General features: G+C 34.7%; 1 long non-coding RNA gene across 5 annotated transcripts; it reads left to right on the top strand.

Moving 5' to 3' along the window:
* Nucleotides 1-574: 574 nt before the first annotated feature.
* LOC134966730 (uncharacterized) lies at nucleotides 575-22031 on the top strand. Of its 5 annotated transcripts, none has more exons than XR_010188697.1 (11): nucleotides 575-654; nucleotides 1783-1842; nucleotides 2923-3066; nucleotides 9737-9827; nucleotides 10955-11014; nucleotides 11861-11977; nucleotides 12095-12238; nucleotides 18966-19056; nucleotides 20179-20238; nucleotides 21085-21201; nucleotides 21319-22031. It is a non-coding gene; the product is annotated as an uncharacterized LOC134966730 (long non-coding RNA). The 5 variants fall into 5 exon arrangements; XR_010188698.1 differs by lacking the exon at nucleotides 21085-21201 and adding an exon at nucleotides 2689-2805; XR_010188695.1 differs by lacking the exon at nucleotides 21085-21201.
* The last annotated feature ends 999 nt before the right edge of the window (nucleotides 22032-23030 follow it).

Here is a 23030-nt window from a genome sequence, read left to right as displayed (position 1 = left end):
GTTTCTCTTACATAGTATCTGTTGTTGTAGATAAGCTATGCTACACACACCCTGATAGCATTTGTGTTAATAGAAAAGAAAAAAAAACTGTAATACATTTGATGCATTTATGGGCCTCTGGTGACATCTAGTCGTCTATATATAGTTGTACACTACTTGTTGAATGTATTATGTGTGTGAACCATATTATATATTTTTCTATTTTTTATTTATTTTTTAATATATACATGGTCAGGCAAGTCATATACACAGTTAATATATAATATATACATATATACATGTCCAGACATGTCTAGGCAAATAACTTATGTTTGTTAAATTCACAATGTGCAATATATTCACAAAAATATCACCATATCTTGTTTATATTTAATATTAAGAGCGTATAATTTCTAATAAGTTGATAAAATAAAAATAAAAACACTGCACAGCTGGGGAGAAGTTATGTTAATTTTATGAAAAATAGTTTAATTGTACAATGACATATGTGGGCTGTGGCATAGCACAGGGGTTACTGTGTCATTCTGTAGGGCAGCTGAGTCACCAAAATTATTGCTATATAGGTTGTGGCTCAACACTGTAAGGACACATGAACTGAAAACTCTCTGGGTCGCTGTCTGTGAGGGAGTGTTGAAATTGTTCACTGAGAAAAAGGTAATAATTACATTTTATTTTATAAATAGCATCAGCGCTTTCATGTTAATGCTACTATTATTACTATCATTATTTTATTAATTGTATGGATTTTGTTTTATATATATTTATATATATAAATATATATATATATATATATATATATAAGGAACATAGTGATATGTGATGTTATTGTGTATGCATGTTGCTTATAGCATGCTGCAATGATATGCTTGATCTTACTAATTTGTTTAATTTAATATTTTATTAATTGTATGAATTTTGTCATATATGTGTGTTTATATATATATATATATATATATATATATATAAAAAAAACATTGTGGTGTGTGCTGTTATTGTGTATGCATGTTGATTATAGCATGTTGCAATGATATGCTTGGTCTTATGAATATCCTTACAAAGAATTAAGGTTCAAAAAGGGTTTTGATTACCTAAAGGATAAAAAAAAGGGGCAGACTAGATGGGCCAAGTGGTTCTTATCTGGCGTCAAATTCTATGTTTCTATGTTTCAAATTCTATGTCTTATTAATTTGTTTGCATGATGTTTCATACTTTTGATATGCATTATTCTGATCTATGCTCGGGGGGGTGTTGCTTATAGCATGCTTCAATGATGTTTGGTCTTACTATTTGTTTAAATGTTGTTGCAAATATTGCTTAAATGTTACATACTTTTGTAGTGCATGCTGTTCGTGTGTATGCATGTTGATTATATTTGATTATAGCATGTTGAAATGATATGTTTGGTCTTAATATTTTGTTTAAATGATGTTACATGGTTTTGGAATGCAAGTATGTATACTAAAAATTTATTCTGTTATATGTTGACACGTGTTTTGGATTTTTGTTCTGTTATATTTTGACTGTTGTACTGATTTTAATCCACAATATGGCAGCATTTGGAGCTGCTTCTATTTTGACGGTTGTTCTGGTTTTAATACACAAGATGGTAGCATTTTCAACTGCTTCTATTTTGACTTGTGATCTGGGTATAATACACAAGATGGCAGCACTTAACAACAATTGTGTTTTATAAGTGGTCATTTTAAATAGTGGCATGTGTTACATCTACTAAAGTATACATAAAATCCAATGACAATGTGTGAATAATTTTATGTATTGCAGAATTGTGCAGAACTGGCTAAAAAGTTTATTTGAGGCAACAATTTGATCATCATAATGCAGGTTTGTGTTTAATTGGTGTTTTATTAATGTTTTATCTGTTTAAAATCTGTAACTTACTTTAAAAATATGTATATAGCAGTATTTTAAAGTTATTTCAGTGAATAATGATTTCATCTCAGAGAGGTTTAAAAATGTATAAAACCATTAACCAGGACACATTAAAAAAAATAAAAATATTTTTTTATTTTTTTTAGAACCAAAAGAGTTGAGCAGACTCTGACAATAATACATTTCAGATTCTGATGAGCTAACTAGTTTTCAATACCAGCCTTTGAAGAGTGATTTAAAAGTATGAACAGCATTTTTATAGTGGATACAAGATTGACATTTATTATTAAAATTATAATTTCCCATATTTAACCAACCACAGGATCTGTAAATGGAGACAAGACAGAAACAAATTAACCAAATGGAGCTAATTACGGGTTCACTACGATATGCCGGCGGTCAGGCTCCCGGCGCCGGGAGCCCGACCACTGGCTTACCGACAGTGTGGCAAGCGCAAATGAGCCCCTTGTGGGCTCGCTGCGCTCGCTACGTGCACCACACTATTTTATTCTCCCTCCAGGGGGGTTGTGGACCCCCACGAGGGAGAATAAGTGTCAGTATTCCAGCTGTCAGGATCCCAGCGCAGGTCTACTGTGCGCCGGGATCCTGACAGCCAGCATACTGAAGACCACCCGCTAATTGCATGTTTGGTGCAGATATTTCAGCATACCAAAATGCATTTCCAACATCATTTCCAGTCTTATAGCAGCTGTAAGTACTGTAGTTAAACATATTGTCCGGAAAATGTTTTTATCTTTTTTTTAAAAGATAGTAATTATACTTGTTTGTGGTCAATAGATAATCCGACAAGTCCAAACAGATGTGGGACCATACAGAGTCTCTTATCGGATGTCTTAAATTTGACACCATCGCAAATCTACATGACAGAACAGTTGCAATAGTGTTTTATACAAGGTGCATTAATCAAACTATGCTATATGATCACTGGTCTAAAGCAATTATTTTTTTCCAGAGCGCATGATATAAATCATACTGATGAATAGCTAATTTATATCATTATTATTGTTACAGATGCCAATGTAGCAAGTTGTTATGAACAAGCTATTATGATGGAGACTCAGGCTGCAGTCCAATCAATCACCGGCGGTACTACACTGCCACAGACTACATGTATACACATGGATCCCCTTACGTCCAGTTAGATCAAGTTACATGGTGTGTTTGTTTTTTTACTTTTTCAGTACTTTTCATGACAGAAGCAAGCACAGATCTCACTGATCTGTGCATGCTTCTGCCAAACGTGCACAGTGTAATGAAACAGACATTACAATGTGTGAGTTTTCATTTGTGAAAACTTGAATACACTCGCATAATGTAATAGCCTCAAATTTAAAATCTTGCAGTCTATTACATTGGGCAAGTTTTGCAGCACACTCGCACCTTCTAATGTGAAGGTTTGCTTTTATCCCACACAACTAACTTGCATCACATTACATCCCGCCGATAGTGTAGCACCTAACAATATAACAAATACACAGTGGGACAATTTGAGATTTTAAATCACTTATTCCATTTCTTTTCACACATACTTGTACTTTCAGTATATCGATGCTTTAGTTTCTACATTTCAAAGAGTCACAATAAAGGTTCCTTTCTATTATTAGTGCGCCAAATACAACAATACTTTTATCTTCTCTCTCATGGTCATATCAGTTATTAACCACTTCTTAACTGTTTGTTATATTTTCAAAAATGTCCTCAAAATTGCTGCTTTTTAATTATGAAATGATGCAAATAATAGCTATTTAAACAACAATTAGTACAATATTATTACCAAATATGCATCTTTGTAAATAAAATTAAACTGAATAAGGCTGAAACAGTGTAATTTATATAATGTGATCACTTAAAAAAATCAGTTTAGATAGATAGATAGATATTTACTTACAGATGGAGCCATGCTAGTCATGGCTCCGTCTGTGACTAGGGGTGCGCCTATCACATATGAGGCAAACCCCTACAAACTCATAAAAGATTAGTTTAAAAGAGGCACACAAGAAGCAAAAATTGATGAGCATTTAAATTCAAAAAAACTTATGGAAAATATAGAACTAAAAGAAAAATCATCAGGAAAAAGATCACAAAAAAGGAACTATCAGTTCATTGATTCGTCAGATGAGGAAGATCAAGCAATAGATGATTTTTTTAGAAATGGTTTGGGTCACAGAGAAACTGCCAGATCCAATAAAAGATTCCCAGAAGAAGCAAAGAAACAATTATTCATCATAAAAAGAGGCAAGAGAGAAGCAACAAGGACAAAGAAGCAGCAGATAAAAGATATTGATCCGTCAAGCAATGAGAATAAAACCATTTTCAATTTGAGTGATCAAACATTAACATCAGAAGAAATATCAGTTCTGAAAAAGGTTTGAAATTTGCACCACATCCACCATCAGTAAATTTGATTTATTCATTGACTCAGAAATTTATTCGCAAATTATGCATTAAAAAATATTTTGCTTAGTGCCTAGTCACTAGACAGATTATAAACACAACTACTGAATACCAACATACAGACTTCAGACCTCCATCAAAATTTAATCCAACCCATATGAAAGGACCGCATATGGAAAGTTTCCAAAAACTAGTAGAAAAAGACATCGCTGAACTACCAGAAAAAATGAAAACAAGATTCAACTTTTCAATTAAAGAAAGATAAGGTTTAAAAAGTCTAAAAGATGACAAGAACCTAATAATCAAGCAAGCTGATAAAGGGGGAGGAATCATACTCTTGAGCAAAGTTCAGTATGAACAAGAACTAGAAAGGCTTTTACCAGAAAATGATTCCTATAAAAAATTAACAGCAGACCCTACAAAAACATTTGAACAACTATTAAATCAGGAATTGACAGAAGGTTTGGAACTTGGTATTATAAACAAAAAAGAATACGATTTCATCAATAAACAAAATCCAAAGATACCAATGATTCACTATCTTCCGAAACTACATAAAGATGCCAATAACCCTCCGGGAAGGCCAATAGTATCTTCAATTGGATCTTTAACATCAAATCTTTCAAAATACATAGACTGTTTCCTTCAACCTATGGTTGAATTACAGAGGAGTTTCCTGAAGGATACCATGAGCATGTTACAGCTTCTAGAAGGTGTTAAATGGAATGAGACCTATTTCCTCTGTACTAGTGACATTAATTCACTGTATACATGTATCAACCACGAAGATGGCATGGTTGCTACCAGACATTATCTTTCTACAAAATCAAACTTAAATAATAAACAAATCAATTTCATCCTTGGCAGCATCAACTTCATCCTAAGACACAATTACTTCTGGAACAATGGATAATTCTACTTGCAACAGCATGGGACAGCAATGGGAACATCAATTTCCCCCAGTTATGCAAATGTATTTGTCGCAAACTGGGAGGATGAAACCATATGGCAAAGCAATGTATACAAAGAACATATCATTAAGTGGCATTGTTATATCGATTACATTTTCTTTTTATGGGATGGAACAGATCAAAAATTGAAGGAATTTATACAATACACAAATTGCAATAACCTTGATTCGGAATTTACAACATCATACAGTAAAGAAATGTTAGTATTTCTTAATTTGGAAATCTTCATTGAAAATATCAATATTGAGACTAGGATACATTTCACAGAAGTCAATGGTAATAACATGGAGGCCAATTTAAGAGATTGCGACGCAACTGTTCAAAGGATGTATTATTCAATGAACAAAGCCAAGGTCTAAAAAACTAATTTGAATAGAAAACAACTAATTAAATACACACCAAGACAACCTGAAATAGTGGAATCAAGTTTGTGTTTCATTACCCAATACAACGGCAATTATAAAAAAAGTGGAATAAATCCTTCTTAAACATTGGCATGTTCTAGAATTAGATAAAGACTTAAAGAAACTTATTCCTACGAGATCGAAAGTCATCTATAAAAAAGGATGCACATTGAATCAAGATCTTACAAGAAGCTTCAGCCCACCTGAGACATTAAAAGTGAAAGAGAATAAAGGTTTTTATTTCTGTCTTAATTGTGTAGGTTGTAGAAACAAAGTGGGAACAACTAAACCTACAAAAGAATTTAAATTAAACCAAAGCATGAATATACCATAAAAGACAAATTAACATGGTCCTGCCCACATATTACTAAATACTGGTCTGAAGTCTTTGACTTCACCAATAAGGTCCTTAACACTCGCCTTACCCCGGACCCTACCTTGGCGTTATTTCATATTGTTCCCTCTTCTATTCCCCCCTACGTCTTAGGCCACATTCTAATTGCTACTCGCACTAACCTGGCCCAGCTCTGGAAACAACCTGTGCATCCCACTTTAATACCAGTTATCCACAAAACAAATCACCACTACCTTATGGAGACTGAATATATCCCCCACAACAACATTGCTTCCCCCTGGAAGAATTGGTCCCTGTGGCAGCAGTTTGTCACTGTTGGCGAGGGATCTCATCACTTTCACAACCTATCTTCAAATGATCACTCTTACTGTAATTTAATTGAACAACCGGATAGTGAGTAACGAGTCAGTATGTCTACTTCCTGAATTCCCTTCCCAAAATTATTATAGTTCTGCACCTCTCCCTTCTCAACTCAGGTTTTCACTAGGTTTTATATATGTACCTTCCCCCTCTCTTTTCCTCTTTAACAGCCCCTCCTTATTGTGCTATAAAATATGTAAACCTATGTGTTATTACTGTTACATCTCTGTGCTCCTCGCACCAAAAAATTATGATTTCTGCTACTGCATGTATACTTGCTGGGTGTACCATGTCCCTTTCCCCTTTGGATGTTTCTCTTGACTTCTATCTAGATTATGGACGTATATGCATTTTGAATTTACTGTATGCTCCCTGCCCCCCACCCTTCCCTCCTGCACCCCTCTATTTCTACCTCTTTGATATGCTGCGTGATGTACTGCTTATTCCCCTCTTTATTTTTGTACCCCATAAAACTGTTATCTTTTTTTCAATAAAAATTATTGTTGTTAAAAAAAAATAACATGTGAAAGTGAAGGAGTAGTTTATTTATTGGAATGTCCATGTGGCATCCAATACATGGTACAAACTAAAATAAAGCTGAAAATTTTAGTGGGAGAACATATAAACAACATTAAAAAAGGAATGACCACCCACAGTGTTACACAACATTTTTTGGAATGTCATCATAAGGGCAGAAATTTGTAGAGATACAAAAAGTAAATCAGGATTGGAGAGGAGGAAGTATTGTGGACTTTGAAAAAAAATGAAACATGCTGGATCTACGCTCTAAAAACCCTACACCAATGGGTATGAACGTTGATTTTGAATTGAACCCTTTCCTTTAATATATCATACACATAAGCACATTACTTACATTACTTTCTACAGTTTTATTTTTATTTTTTTTATTTTATTTAAAGTACAGATTTTCAAAAAGCTAAGTCTTTTATGACATGCAGTTCCCACTATTCTAAAGGACTTCCTGTTACTGGACATGCGTTTTTTTTTTTATTATATACATATAAAGTTTGATTTGAATATGACCCTTAAATAAGGATCAGGGAACATTATGCTTTCATCCTCGAAAAAGTAGCACTCAGCTACAAAACGCATTTTAGCCAGGAATGGACCCATCACAGGCATTGTCTCCACGAACTGAGTCTGCACCCATCAGCGGCGTCTGATATTACCAACAGCTGCTGATGCACTGAGAAGTCCCACCGTTAATGCATTCCGGCTCACTATGGCTTTCACGGCCGTTCCGACATCATTAGCTGCCGCCGCACCGCTAATTCATCCCTGCTCACCATGGCAGTACTTAAGATAGGGACGTGATGAGCCCAGACCAAGCCCCAGACACTGAGCTAACTGAAAACAGACCCGGAGGAACCGCGTGATTAGCAATAACAGGCAGAGTAAGTAGCAATAGCATACTTTTCTGTCAAATGAAAAGTGACAGGTAACCATGCCTTCTCGCCACCTACTCTCAGCCTACTCTCTGCCCAGACCCCACCCCCATCACCGCCCATAACACCCCCCCCCGACACTCCCTGTTTTACACCCATTTTTAATATAAATTGAATATAAATGTCATCATTTGATATCAGTTTTTTCATTAGTCATAGGCCGATCACAAAAGTATCTTGCAAGATGTTCGCATATTACATGTAAAAATGTAAGCATTTTACATTTTAGCAAGACCTGTTGTTTAAGATAAGAAATAGGCCACACGACCTCCCCAGTGCCTTTGTGCAAAATTAACACTTTGATATTACACATATTAAATAATATGTTGGTTTAGTCTTGGACAGCTTTGATAATCCGCGCCAGTATTCAGTGTGCTTAGTTATTATTTATACAGCTTAACTGTAAGACAGTTAATTATAAAGCACTTAATTACAAGACACAGCATTTTGTGTTTTAAAATGACTTTTTTTCTTCTTTTTAACAAGTCATTGGTGATGGGGGAGAGTGAGACTTGCTGTTTAAGATAAGAGCTAGGCTACACAACCTCCCTGCATTTGGTGTTAATAATATTATATGTAGAGATCATTAGGTCAGCTATTTGTAACTTGTCCATTTAAAACAAGTTTTTTTTTTTCTTATATTCACCAAATCAGCATTTTGTGTTTTAAAATGGCTTTTTTTTCCTTCTTTTTAACAAGTCACTAGTGCTGGGGGTATAGCAAGAACTGTTGTTTAAGATAAGAAATAGGCCACATGACCTCCCCAGTGCCTTTGTGCAAAATTAACACTTTGATATTACACATATTAAATAATATGTTGGTTTAGTCTTGGACAGCTTTGATAAACTGTGCCAGTATTCAGTGTGCTTAGTTATTATTTATACATCTTAGCTGTAAGACAGTTAATTATAAAGCACTTGATAAAAATAATACAAGATTAGAAGTACTTGACATTTTTTTTTACTCATAGGTTTGAAAAAAGCCACAGTATGTCACACAGCACTGCTATTCGAAAAAAATAGCACGGCATCTTGATAAAATTCTCTCTTGCAAATGTATTTTTATTTTTATGTTTAAAGCATATTACATTTTTTCTGACAGCCAAACGACTGCAGTACACAACATTTTTTGGGCAGCGTGCTGTTGCTAATAATAATAATATTCTGTTTTACACGGTGATACATGTAACATACTCCATTCGGTGTTAATAATATTATACGTAGAGATCAATTAGGTCAGATATTTGTAACTTGTCCATTTAAAATAAGGTGTTTTTTTCTTACATTCACCGAATCATTGTTGTGTGGATCATGTTTCTCTTACATAGTATCTGTTGTTGTAGATAAGCTATGCTACACACACCCTGATAGCATTTGTGTTAATAGAAAAGAAAAAAAAACTGTAATACATTTGATGCATTTATGGGCCTCTGGTGACATCTAGTCGTCTATATATAGTTGTACACTACTTGTTGAATGTATTATGTGTGTGAACCATATTATATATTTTTCTATTTTTTATTTATTTTTTAATATATACATGGTCAGGCAAGTCATATACACAGTTAATATATAATATATACATATATACATGTCCAGACATGTCTAGGCAAATAACTTATGTTTGTTAAATTCACAATGTGCAATATATTCACAAAAATATCACCATATCTTGTTTATATTTAATATGAAGAGCGTATAATTTCTAATAAGTTGATAAAATAAAAATAAAAACACTGCACAGCTGGGGAGAAGTTATGTTAATTTTATGAAAAATAGTTTAATTGTACAATGACATATGTGGGCTGTGGCATAGCACAGGGGTTACTGTGTCATTCTGTAGGGCAGCTGAGTCACCAAAATTATTGCTATATAGGTTGTGGCTCAACACTGTATGGACACATGAACTGAAAACTCTCTGGGTCGCTGTCTGTGAGGGAGTGTTGAAATTGTTCACTGAGAAAAAGGTAATAATTACATTTTATTTTATAAATAGCATCAGCGCTATCATGTTAATGCTACTATTATTACTATCATTATTTTATTAATTGTATGGATTTTGTTTTATATATATTTATATATATAAATATATATATATATATATATATATATATATAAATAAGGAACATAGTGATATGTGATGTTATTGTGTATGCATGTTGCTTATAGCATGCTGCAATGATATGCTTGATCTTACTAATTTGTTTAATTTAATATTTTATTAATTGTATGAATTTTGTCATATATGTGTGTTTATATATATATATATATATATATATAAAAAACATTGTGGTGTGTGCTGTTATTGTGTATGCATGTTGATTATAGCATGTTGCAATGATATGCTTGGTCTTATGAATATCCTTACAAAGAATTAAGGTTCAAAAAGGGTTTTGATTACCTAAAGGATAAAAAAAGGGGCAGACTAGATGGGCCAAGTGGTTCTTATCTGGCGTCAAATTCTATGTTTCTATGTTTCAAATTCTATGTCTTATTAATTTGTTTGCATGATGTTTCATACTTTAGATATGCATTATTCTGATCTATGCTCGGGGGGGTGTTGCTTATAGCATGCTTCAATGATGTTTGGTCTTACTATTTGTTTAAATGTTGTTGCAAATATTGCTTAAATGTTACATACTTTTGTAGTGCATGCTGTTCGTGTGTATGCATGTTGATTATATTTGATAATAGCATGTTGAAATTATATGTTTGGTCTTAATATTTTGTTTAAATGATGTTACATGGTTTTGGAATGCAAGTATGTATACTAAAAATTTATTCTGTTATATGTTGACACGTGTTTTGGATTTTTGTTCTGTTATATTTTGACTGTTGTACTGATTTTAATCCACAAGATGGCAGCATTTGGAGCTGCTTCTATTTTGACGGTTGTTCTGGTTTTAATACACAAGATGGTAGCATTTTCAACTGCTTCTATTTTGACTTGTGATCTGGGTATAATACACAAGATGGCAGCACTTAACAACAATTGTGTTTTATAAGTGGTCATTTTAAATAGTGGCATGTGTTACATCTACAAAAGTATACATAAAATCCAATGACAATGTGTGAATAATTTTATGTATTGCAGAATTGTGCAGAACTGGCTAAAAAGTTTATTTGAGGCAACAATTTGATCATCATACTGCAGGTTTGTGTTTAATTGGTGTTTTATTAATGTTTTATCTGTTTAAAATCTGTAACTTACTTTAAAAATATGTATATAGCAGTATTTTAAAGTTATTTCAGTGAATAATGATTTCAACTCAGAGAGGTTTATAAATGTATAAAACCATTAACCAGGACACATTAAAAAAAATAAAAATATTTTTTTATTTTTTTTAGAACCAAAAGAGTTGAGCAGACTCTGACAATAATACATTTCAGATTCTGATGAGCTAACTAGTTTTCAATACCAGCCTTTGAAGAGTGATTTAAAAGTATGAACAGCATTTTTATAGTGGATACAAGATTGACATTTATTATTAAAATTATAATTTCCCATATTTAACCAACCACAGGATCTGTAAATGGAGACAAGACAGAAACAAATTAACCAAATGGAGCTAATTACGGGTTCACTACGATATGCCGGCGGTCAGGCTCCCGGCGCCGGGAGCCCGACCACTGGCTTACCGACAGTGTGGCAAGCGCAAATGAGCCCCTTGTGGGCTCGCTGCGCTCGCTACGTGCACCACACTATTTTATTCTCCCTCCAGGGGGGTCGTGGACCCCCACGAGGGAGAATAAGTGTCAGTATTCCGGCTGTCAGGATCCCAGCGCAGGTCTACTGTGCGCCGGGATCCTGACAGCCGCCATACTGAAGACCACCCGCTAATTACATGTTTGGTGCAGATATTTCAGCATACCAAAATGCATTTCCAACATCATTTCCAGTCTTATAGCAGCTGTAAGTACTGTAGTTAAACATATTGTCCGGAAAATGTTTTTATCTTTTTTTTAAAAGATAGTAATTATACTTGTTTGTGGTCAATAGATAATCCGACAAGTCCAAACAGATGTGGGACCATACAGAGTCTCTTATCGGATGTCTTAAATTTGACACCATCGCAAATCTACATGACAGAACAGTTGCAATAGTGTTTTATACAAGGTGCATTAATCAAACTATGCTATATGATCACTGGTCTAAAGCAATTATTTTTTTCCAGAGCGCATGATATAAATAATACTGATGAATAGCTAATTTATATCATTATTATTGTTACAGATGCCAATGTAGCAAGTTGTTATGAACAAGCTATTATGATGGAGACTCAGGCTGCAGTCCAATCAATCACCGGCGGTACTACACTGCCACAGACTACATGTATACACATGGATCCCCTTACGTCCAGTTAGATCAAGTTACATGGTGTGTTTGTTTTTTTACTTTTTCAGTACTTTTCATGACAGAAGCAAGCACAGATCTCACTGATCTGTGCATGCTTCTGCCAAACGTGCACAGTGTAATGAAACAGACATTACAATGTGTGAGTTTTCATTTGTGAAAACTTGAATACACTCGCATAATGTAATAGCCTCAAATTTAAAATCTTGCAGTCTATTACATTGGGCAAGTTTTGCAGCACACTCGCACCTTCTAATGTGAAGGTTTGCTTTTATCCCACACAACTAACTTGCATCACATTACATCCCGCCGATAGTGTAGCACCTAACAATATAACAAATACACAGTGGGACAATTTGAGATTTTAAATCACTTATTCCATTTCTTTTCACACATACTTGTACTTTCAGTATATCGATGCTTTAGTTTCTACATTTCAAAGAGTCACAATAAAGGTTCCTTTCTATTATTAGTGCGCCAAATACAACAATACTTTTATCTTCTCTCTCATGGTCATATCAGTTATTAACCACTTCTTAACTGTTTGATATATTTTCAAAAATGTCCTCAAAATTGCTGCTTTTTAATTATGAAATGATGCAAATAATAGCTATTTAAACAACAATTAGTACAATATTATTACCAAATATGCATCTTTGTAAATAAAATTAAACTGAATAAGGCTGAAACAGTGTAATTTATATAATGTGATCACTTAAAAAAATCAGTTTAGATAGATAGATAGATATTTACTTACAGATGGAGCCATGCTAGTCATGGCTCCGTCTGTGACTAGGGGTGCGCCTATCACATATGAGGCAAACCCCTACAAACTCATAAAAGATTCGTTTAAAAGAGGCACACAAGAAGCAAAAATTGATGAGCATTTAAATTCAAAAAAACTTATGGAAAATATAGAACTAAAAGAAAAATCATCAGGAAAAAGATCACAAAAAAGGAACTATCAGTTCATTGATTCGTCAGATGAGGAAGATCAAGCAATAGATGATTTTTTTAGAAATGGTTTGGGTCACAGAGAAACTGCCAGATCCAATAAAAGATTCCCAGAAGAAGCAAAGAAACAATTATTCATCATAAAAAGAGGCAAGAGAGGAGCAACAAGGACAAAGAAGCAGCAGATAAAAGACATTGATCCGTCAAGCAATGAGAATAAAAACATTTTCAATTTGAGTGATCAAACATTAACATCAGAAGAAATATCAGTTCTGAAAAAGGTTTGAAATTTGCACCACATCCACCATCAGTAAATTTGATTTATTCATTGACACAGAAATTTATTCGCAAATTATGCATTAAAAATATTTTGCTTAGTGCCTAGTCACTAGACAGATTATAAATACAACTACTGAATACCAACATACAGACTTCAGACCTCCATCAAAATTTAATCCAACCCATATGAAAGGACCGCATATGGAAAGTTTCCAAAAACTAGTAGAAAAAGACATCGCTGAACTACCAGAGAAAATGAAAACAAGATTCAACTTTTCAATTAAAGAAAGATAAGGTTTAAAAAGTCTAAAAGATGACAAGAACCTAATAATCAAGCAAGCTGATAAAGGGGGAGGAATCGTACTCTTGAGCAAAGTTCAGTATGAACAAGAACTAGAAAGGCTTTTACCAGAAAATTATTCCTATAAAAAATTAACAGCAGACCCTACAAAAACATTTGAACAACTATTAAATCAGGAATTGACAGAAGGTTTGGAACTTGGTATTATAAACAAAAAAGAATACGATTTCATCAATATACAAAATCCAAAGATACCAATGATTCACTATCTTCCGAAACTACATAAAGATGCCAATAACCCTCCGGGAAGGCCAATAGTATCTTCAATTGGATCTTTAACATCAAATCTTTCAAAATACATAGACTGTTTCCTTCAACCTATGGTTGAATTACAGAGGAGTTTCCTGAAGGATACCATGAGCATGTTACAGCTTCTAGAAGGTGTTAAATGGAATGAGACCTATTTCCTCTGTACTAGTGACATTAATTCACTGTATACATGTATCAACCACGAAGATGGCATGGTTGCTACCAGACATTATCTTTCTACAAAATCAAACTTAAATAATAAACAAATCAATTTCATCCTTGGCAGCATCAACTTCATCCTAAGACACAATTACTTCTGGAACAATGGATAATTCTACTTACAACAGCATGGGACAGCAATGGGAACATCAATTTCCCCCAGTTATGCAAATGTATTTGTCGCAAACTGGGAGGATGAAACCATATGGCAAAGCAATGTATACAAAGAACATATCATTAAGTGGCATTGTTATATCGATTACATTTTCTTTTTATGGGATGGAACAGATCAAAAATTTAAGGAATTTATACAATACACAAATTGCAATAACCTTGATTCGGAATTTACAACATCATACAGTAAAGAAATGTTAGTATTTCTTAATTTGGAAATCTTCATTGAAAATATCAATATTGAGACTAGGATACATTTCACAGAAGTCAATGGTAATAACATGGAGGCCAATTTAAGAGATTGCGACGCAACTGTTCAAAGGATGTATTATTCAATGAACAAAGCCAAGGTCTAAAAAACTAATTTGAATAGAAAACAACTAATTAAATACACACCAAGACAGCCTGAAATAGTGGAATCAAGTTTGTGTTTCATTACCCAATACAACGGCAATTATAAAAAAAGTGGAAGAAATCCTTCTTAAACATTGGCATGTTCTAGAATTAGATGAAGACTTAAAGAAACTTATTCCTACGAGATCGAAAGTCATCTATAAAAAAGGATGCACATTGAATCAAGATCTTACAAGAAGCTTCAGCCCACCTGAGACATTAAAAGTGAAAGAGAATAAAGGTTTTTATTTCTGTCTTAATTGTGTAGGTTGTAGAAACAAAGTGGGAACAACTAAACCTACAAAAGAATTTAAATCAAACCAAAGCATGAATATACCATAAAAGACAAAATAACATGGTCCTGCCCACATATTACTAAATACTGGTCTGAAGTCTTTGACTTCACCAATAAGGTCCTTAACACTCGCCTTACCCCGGACCCTACCTTGGCGTTATTTCATATTGTTCCCTCTTCTATTCCCCCCTACGTCTTAGGCCACATTCTAATTGCTACTCGCACTAACCTGGCCCAGCTCTGGAAACAACCTGTGCATCCCACTTTAATACCAGTTATCCACAAAACAAATCACCACTACCTTATGGAGACTGAATATATCCCCCACAACAACATTGCTTCCCCCTGGAAGAATTGGTCCCTGTGGCAGCAGTTTGTCACTGTTGGCGAGGGATCTCATCACTTTCACAACCTATCTTCAAATGATCACTCTTTCTGTAATTTAATTGAACAACCGGATAGTGAGTAACGAGTCAGTATGTCTACTTCCTGAATTCCCTTCCCAAAATTATTATAGTTCTGCACCTCTCCCTTCTCAACTCAGGTTTTCACTAGGTTTTATATATGTACCTTCCCCCTCTCTTTTCCTCTTTAACAGCCCCTCCTTATTGTGCTATAAAATATGTAAACCTATGTGTTATTACTGTTACATCTCTGTGCTCCTCGCACCAAAAAATTATGATTTCTGCTACTGCATGTATACTTGCTGGGTGTACCATGTCCCTTTCCCCTTTGGATGTTTCTCTTGACTTCTATCTAGATTATGGACGTATATGCATTTTGAATTTACTGTATGCTCCCTGCCCCCCACCCTTCCCTCCTGCACCCCTCTATTTCTACCTCTTTGATATGCTGTATAATGTACTGCTTATTCCCCTCTTTATTTTTGTACCCCATAAAACTGTTATCTTTTTTTCAATAAAAATTATTGTTGTTAAAAAAAAATAACATGTGAAAGTGAAGGAGTAGTTTATTTATTGGAATGTCCATGTGGCATCCAATACATGGTACAAACTAAAATAAAGCTGAAAATTTTAGTGGGAGAACATATAAACAACATTAAAAAAGGAATGACCACCCACAGTGTTACACAACATTTTTTGGAATGTCATCATAAGGGCAGAAATTTGTAGAGATACAAAAAGTAAATCAGGATTGGAGAGGAGGAAGTATTGTGGACTCTGAAAAAAAATGAAACATGCTGGATCTACGCTCTAAAAACCCTACACCAATGGGTATGAACGTTGATTTTGAATTGAACCCTTTCCTTTAATATATCATACACATAAGCACATTACTTACATTACTTTCTACAGTTTTATTTTTATTTTTTTTATTTTATTTAAAGTACAGATTTTCAAAAAGCTAAGTCTTTTATGACATGCAGTTCCCACTATTCTAAAGGACTTCCTGTTACTGGACATGCGTTTTTTTTTTTTATTATATACATATAAAGTTTGATTTGAATATGACCCTTAAATAAGGATCAGGGAACATTAGGCTTTCATCCTCGAAAAAGTAGCACTCAGCTACAAAACGCATTTTAGCCAGGAATGGACCCATCACAGGCATTGTCTCCACGAACTGAGTCTGCACCCATCAGCGGCGTCTGATATTACCAACAGCTGCTGATGCACTGAGAAGTCCCACCGTTAATACATTCCGGCTCACTATGGCTTTCACGGCCGTTCCGACATCATTAGCCGCCGCCGCACCGCTAATTCATCCCTGCTCACCATGGCAGTACTTAAGATAGGGATGTGATGAGCCCATACCAAGCCCCAGACACTGAGCTAACTGAAAACAGACCCAGAGGAACCGCGTGATTAGCACTAACAGGCAGAGTAAGTAGCAATAGCATACTTTTCTGTCAAATGAAAAGTGACAGGTAACCATGCCTTCTCGACACCTACTCTCAGCCTACTCTCTGCCCAGACCCCACCCCCATCACCGCCCATAACACCCCCCCGACACTCCCTGTTTTACACCCATTTTTAATATAAATTGAATATAAATGTCATCATTTGATATCAGTTTTTTCATTAGTCATAGGCCGATCACAAAAGTATCTTGCAAGATGTGTTTTGTCAGATAAGACTCATAGGTTTGAAATAAAGCCACAGTATGTCACACAGTACTGCAATTCGAAAAAAATGGGTGAAAAAAAGCATATTACATTTTAGCAAGACCTGTTGTTTAAGATAAGAAATAGGCCACACGACCTCCCCAGTGCCTTTGTGCAAAATTAACACTTTGATATTACACATATTAAATAATATGTTGGTTTAGTCTTTGACAGCTTTGATAATCCGCGCCAGTATTCAGTGTGCTTAGTTATTATTTATACAGCTTAACTGTAAGACAGTTAATTATAAAGCACTTAATTACAAGACACAGCATTTTGTGTTTTAAAATGACTTTTTTTCTTCTTTTTAACAAGTCATTGGTGATGGGGGAGAGTGAGACTTGCTGTTTAAGATAAGAGCTAGGCTACACAACCTCCCTGCATTTGGTGTTAATAATATTATATGTAGAGATCATTAGGTCAGCTATTTGTAACTTGTCCATTTAAAACAAGTTTTTTTTTTCTTATATTCACCAAATCAGCATTTTGTGTTTTAAAATGGCTTTTTTTTCCTTCTTTTTAACAAGTCACTAGTGCTGGGGGTATAGCAAGAACTGTTGTTTAAGATAAGAAATAGGCCACATGACCTCCCCAGTGCCTTTGTGCAAAATTAACACTTTGATATTACACATATTAAATAATATGTTGGTTTAGTCTTGGACAGCTTTGATAAACTGTGCCAGTATTCAGTGTGCTTAGTTATTATTTATACATCTTAGCTGTAAGACAGTTAATTATAAAGCACTTGATAAAAATAATACAAGATTAGAAGTACTTGACATTTTTTTTACTCATAGGTTTGAAAAAAGCCACAGTATGTCACACAGCACTGCTATTCGAAAAAAATAGCACGGCATCTTGATAAAATTCTCTCTTGCAAATGTATTTTTATTTTTATGTTTAAAGCATATTACATTTTTTCTGACAGCCAAACGACTGCAGTACACAACATTTTTTGGGCAGCGTGCTGTTGCTAATAATAATAATATTCTGTTTTACACGGTGATACATGTAACATACTCCATTCGGTGTTAATAATATTATATGTAGAGATCAATTAGGTCAGATATTTGTAACTTGTCCATTTAAAATAAGGTGTTTTTTTCTTACATTCACCGAATCATTGTTGTGTGGATCATGTTTCTCTTACATAGTATCTGTTGTTGTAGATAAGCTATGCTACACACACCCTGATAGCATTTGTGTTAATAGAAAAGAAAAAAAAACTGTAATACATTTGATGCATTTATGGGCCTCTGGTGACATCTAGTCGTCTATATATAGTTGTACACTACTTGTTGAATGTATTATGTGTGTGAACCATATTATATATTTTTCTATTTTTTATTTATTTTTTAATATATACATGGTCAGGCAAGTCATATACACAGTTAATATATAATATATACATATATACATGTCCAGACATGTCTAGGCAAATAACTTATGTTTGTTAAATTCACAATGTGCAATATATTCACAAAAATATCACCATATCTTGTTTATATTTAATATGAAGAGCGTATAATTTCTAATAAGTTGATAAAATAAAAATAAAAACACTGCACAGCTGGGGAGAAGTTATGTTAATTTTATGAAAAATAGTTTAATTGTACAATGACATATGTGGGCTGTGGCATAGCACAGGGGTTACTGTGTCATTCTGTAGGGCAGCTGAGTCACCAAAATTATTGCTATATAGGTTGTGGCTCAACACTGTATGGACACATGAACTGAAAACTCTCTGGGTCGCTGTCTGTGAGGGAGTGTTGAAATTGTTCACTGAGAAAAAGGTAATAATTACATTTTATTTTATAAATAGCATCAGCGCTATCATGTTAATGCTACTATTATTACTATCATTATTTTATTAATTGTATGGATTTTGTTTTATATATATTTATATATATAAATATATATATATATATATAAATAAGGAACATAGTGATATGTGATGTTATTGTGTATGCATGTTGCTTATAGCATGCTGCAATGATATGCTTGATCTTACTAATTTGTTTAATTTAATATTTTATTAATTGTATGAATTTTGTCATATATGTGTGTTTATATATATATATATATATATATATATATATATAAAAAACATTGTGGTGTGTGCTGTTATTGTGTATGCATGTTGATTATAGCATGTTGCAATGATATGCTTGGTCTTATGAATATCCTTACAAAGAATTAAGGTTCAAAAAGGGTTTTGATTACCTAAAGGATAAAAAAAGGGGCAGACTAGATGGGCCAAGTGGTTCTTATCTGGCGTCAAATTCTATGTTTCTATGTTTCAAATTCTATGTCTTATTAATTTGTTTGCATGATGTTTCATACTTTTGATATGCATTATTCTGATCTATGCTCGGGGGGGTGTTGCTTATAGCATGCTTCAATGATGTTTGGTCTTACTATTTGTTTAAATGTTGTTGCAAATATTGCTTAAATGTTACATACTTTTGTAGTGCATGCTGTTCGTGTGTATGCATGTTGATTATATTTGATTATAGCATGTTGAAATGATATGTTTGGTCTTAATATTTTGTTTAAATGATGTTACATGGTTTTGGAATGCAAGTATGTATACTAAAAATTTATTCTGTTATATGTTGACACGTGTTTTGGATTTTTGTTCTGTTATATTTTGACTGTTGTACTGATTTTAATCCACAAGATGCAGCATTTGGAGCTGCTTCTATTTTGACGGTTGTTCTGGTTTTAATACACAAGATGGTAGCATTTTCAACTGCTTCTATTTTGACTTGTGATCTGTGTATAATACACAAGATGGCAGCACTTAACAACAATTGTGTTTTATAAGTGGTCATTTTAAATAGTGGCATGTGTTACATCTACAAAAGTATAGATAAAATCCAATGACAATGTGTGAATAATTTTATGTATTGCAGAATTGTGCAGAACTGGCTAAAAAGTTTATTTGAGGCAACAATTTGATCATCATAATGCAGGTTTGTGTTTAATTGGTGTTTTATTAATGTTTTATCTGTTTAAAATCTGTAACTTACTTTAAAAATATGTATATAGCAGTATTTTAAAGTTATTTCAGTGAATAATGATTTCAACTCAGAGAGGTTTAAAAATGTATAAAACCATTAACCAGGACACATTAAAAAAAATAAAAATATTTTTTTTATTTTTTTAGAACCAAAAGAGTTGAGCAGACTCTGACAATAATACATTTCAGATTCTGATGAGCTAACTAGTTTTCAATACCAGCCTTTGAAGAGTGATTTAAAAGTATGAACAGCATTTTTATAGTGGATACAAGATTGACATTTATTATTAAAATTATAATTTCCCATATTTAACCAACCACAGGATCTGTAAATGGAGACAAGACAGAAACAAATTAACCAAATGGAGCTAATTACGGGTTCACTACGATATGCCGGCGGTCAGGCTCCCGGCGCCGGGAGCACGACCACTGGCTTACCGACAGTGTGGCAAGCGCAAATGAGCCCCTTGTGGGCTCGCTGCGCTCGCTACGTGCACCACACTATTTTATTCTCCCTCCAGGGGGGTCGTGGACCCCCACGAGGGAGAATAAGTGTCAGTATTCCGGCTGTCAGGATCCCAGCACAGGTCTACTGTGCGCCGGGATCCTGACAGCCAGCATACTGAAGACCACCCGCTAATTACATGTTTGGTGCAGATATTTCAGCATACCAAAATGCATTTCCAACATCATTTCCAGTCTTATAGCAGCTGTAAGTACTGTAGTTAAACATATTGTCCGGAAAATGTTTTTATCTTTTTTTTAAAAGATAGTAATTATACTTGTTTGTGGTCAATAGATAATCCGACAAGTCCAAACAGATGTGGGACCATACAGAGTCTCTTATCGGATGTCTTAAATTTGACACCATCGCAAATCTACATGACAGAACAGTTGCAATAGTGTTTTATACAAGGTGCATTAATCAAACTATGCTATATGATCACTGGTCTAAAGCAATTATTTTTTTCCAGAGCGCATGATATAAATCATACTGATGAATAGCTAATTTATATCATTATTATTGTTACAGATGCCAATGTAGCAAGTTGTTATGAACAAGCTATTATGATGGAGACTCAGGCTGCAGTCCAATCAATCACCGGCGGTACTACACTGCCACAGACTACATGTATACACATGGATCCCCTTACGTCCAGTTAGATCAAGTTACATGGTGTGTTTGTTTTTTTACTTTTTCAGTACTTTTCATGACAGAAGCAAGCACAGATCTCACTGATCTGTGCATGCTTCTGCCAAACGTGCACAGTGTAATGAAACAGACATTACAATGTGTGAGTTTTCATTTGTGAAAACTTGAATACACTCGCATAATGTAATAGCCTCAAATTTAAAATCTTGCAGTCTATTACATTGGGCAAGTTTTGCAGCACACTCGCACCTTCTAATGTGAAGGTTTGCTTTTATCCCACACAACTAACTTGCATCACATTACATCCCGCCGATAGTGTAGCACCTAACAATATAACAAATACACAGTGGGACAATTTGAAATTTTAAATCACTTATTCCATTTCTTTTCACACATACTTGTACTTTCAGTATATCGATGCTTTAGTTTCTACATTTCAAAGAGTCACAATAAAGGTTCCTTTCTATTATTAGTGCGCCAAATACAACAATACTTTTATCTTCTCTCTCATGGTCATATCAGTTATTAACCACTTCTTAACTGTTTGATATATTTTCAAAAATGTCCTCAAAATTGCTGCTTTTTAATTATGAAATGATGCAAATAATAGCTATTTAAACAACAATTAGTACAATATTATTACCAAATATGCATCTTTGTAAATAAAATGACACTGAATAAGGCTGAAACAGTGTAATTTATATAATGTGATCACTTAAAAAAATCAGTTTAGATAGATAGTGTTACGATTCCTGTACTCCAGACTGGAGAAGATCTTATGGCAGGGATCTGAGTACAGGAACAATATACAGGTTGTGGGAGCTGGAGAGCCTAGTAACCCCTGGCGCCCTAACTCCGTTGTCTCGCCCGTGTTATCAGAAATCCCCTGCGAGACTATGGTTGCTTGAGCCCATGGCAGCCGCGTTCGAAGGGCGGATTATGTCTGCCCAACCCCGATGCCCCCGCAGGTCTTAATGGGAGACAAGGGGAAGTCTGAGACAGGGTGATAACAAGGGGCCCTCTGACTAAGCAACCAAGCCAGGGGTTACAAGCTAACTTAACTAAATCAAAAGGTATGTGCGGACTAGCCGCCAGGGAAAAGGACAACCAAAGATCCACTGATCCGACACTCCTATCCGGCACCGCTGGACACCAGAGTGGATCTTGTGGAAGCGGAATCCTCCGCAAAGCTCCAGAACGCAATATAAACAAAATAATAAATTATAGCGGACAAGCCGCAACACACGGCTGCGCCGCGACTCACGAACACCACCAGATGTTAACGGTGCTCGGTCAGACTCCAGGAACAGATGGTAACTTCCGAGTACTGGATCACTGAGAACAGGAACAAACGGATAGACCGGGACTGGGAACTCTCTCTGCAGCAGACACAGGCAAACAGGAAGCTATCACCGGCGTCTGTGAGAAGTCAAAAGGGAGCCTATAACTGTGAGCTCCCCAATCAGGAGCCAGACTGGTAATTACACTAAATGCCGTGCAGCTGCATGCTGCATGGCCAGCACACCCAGATTTGATTACAACAGACCCAGCAACGGGGAACGCGGCCCGAACGTGGCGTCCCCGTTGCTAAG

This window comes from Pseudophryne corroboree, chromosome 10, assembly GCF_028390025.1.
Source record: "Pseudophryne corroboree isolate aPseCor3 chromosome 10, aPseCor3.hap2, whole genome shotgun sequence".
Taxonomy (NCBI): domain Eukaryota; kingdom Metazoa; phylum Chordata; class Amphibia; order Anura; family Myobatrachidae; genus Pseudophryne; species Pseudophryne corroboree.
Note: the sequence above shows the minus strand (reverse complement) of the source record. Positions and strands in the feature narration are given on the sequence as shown.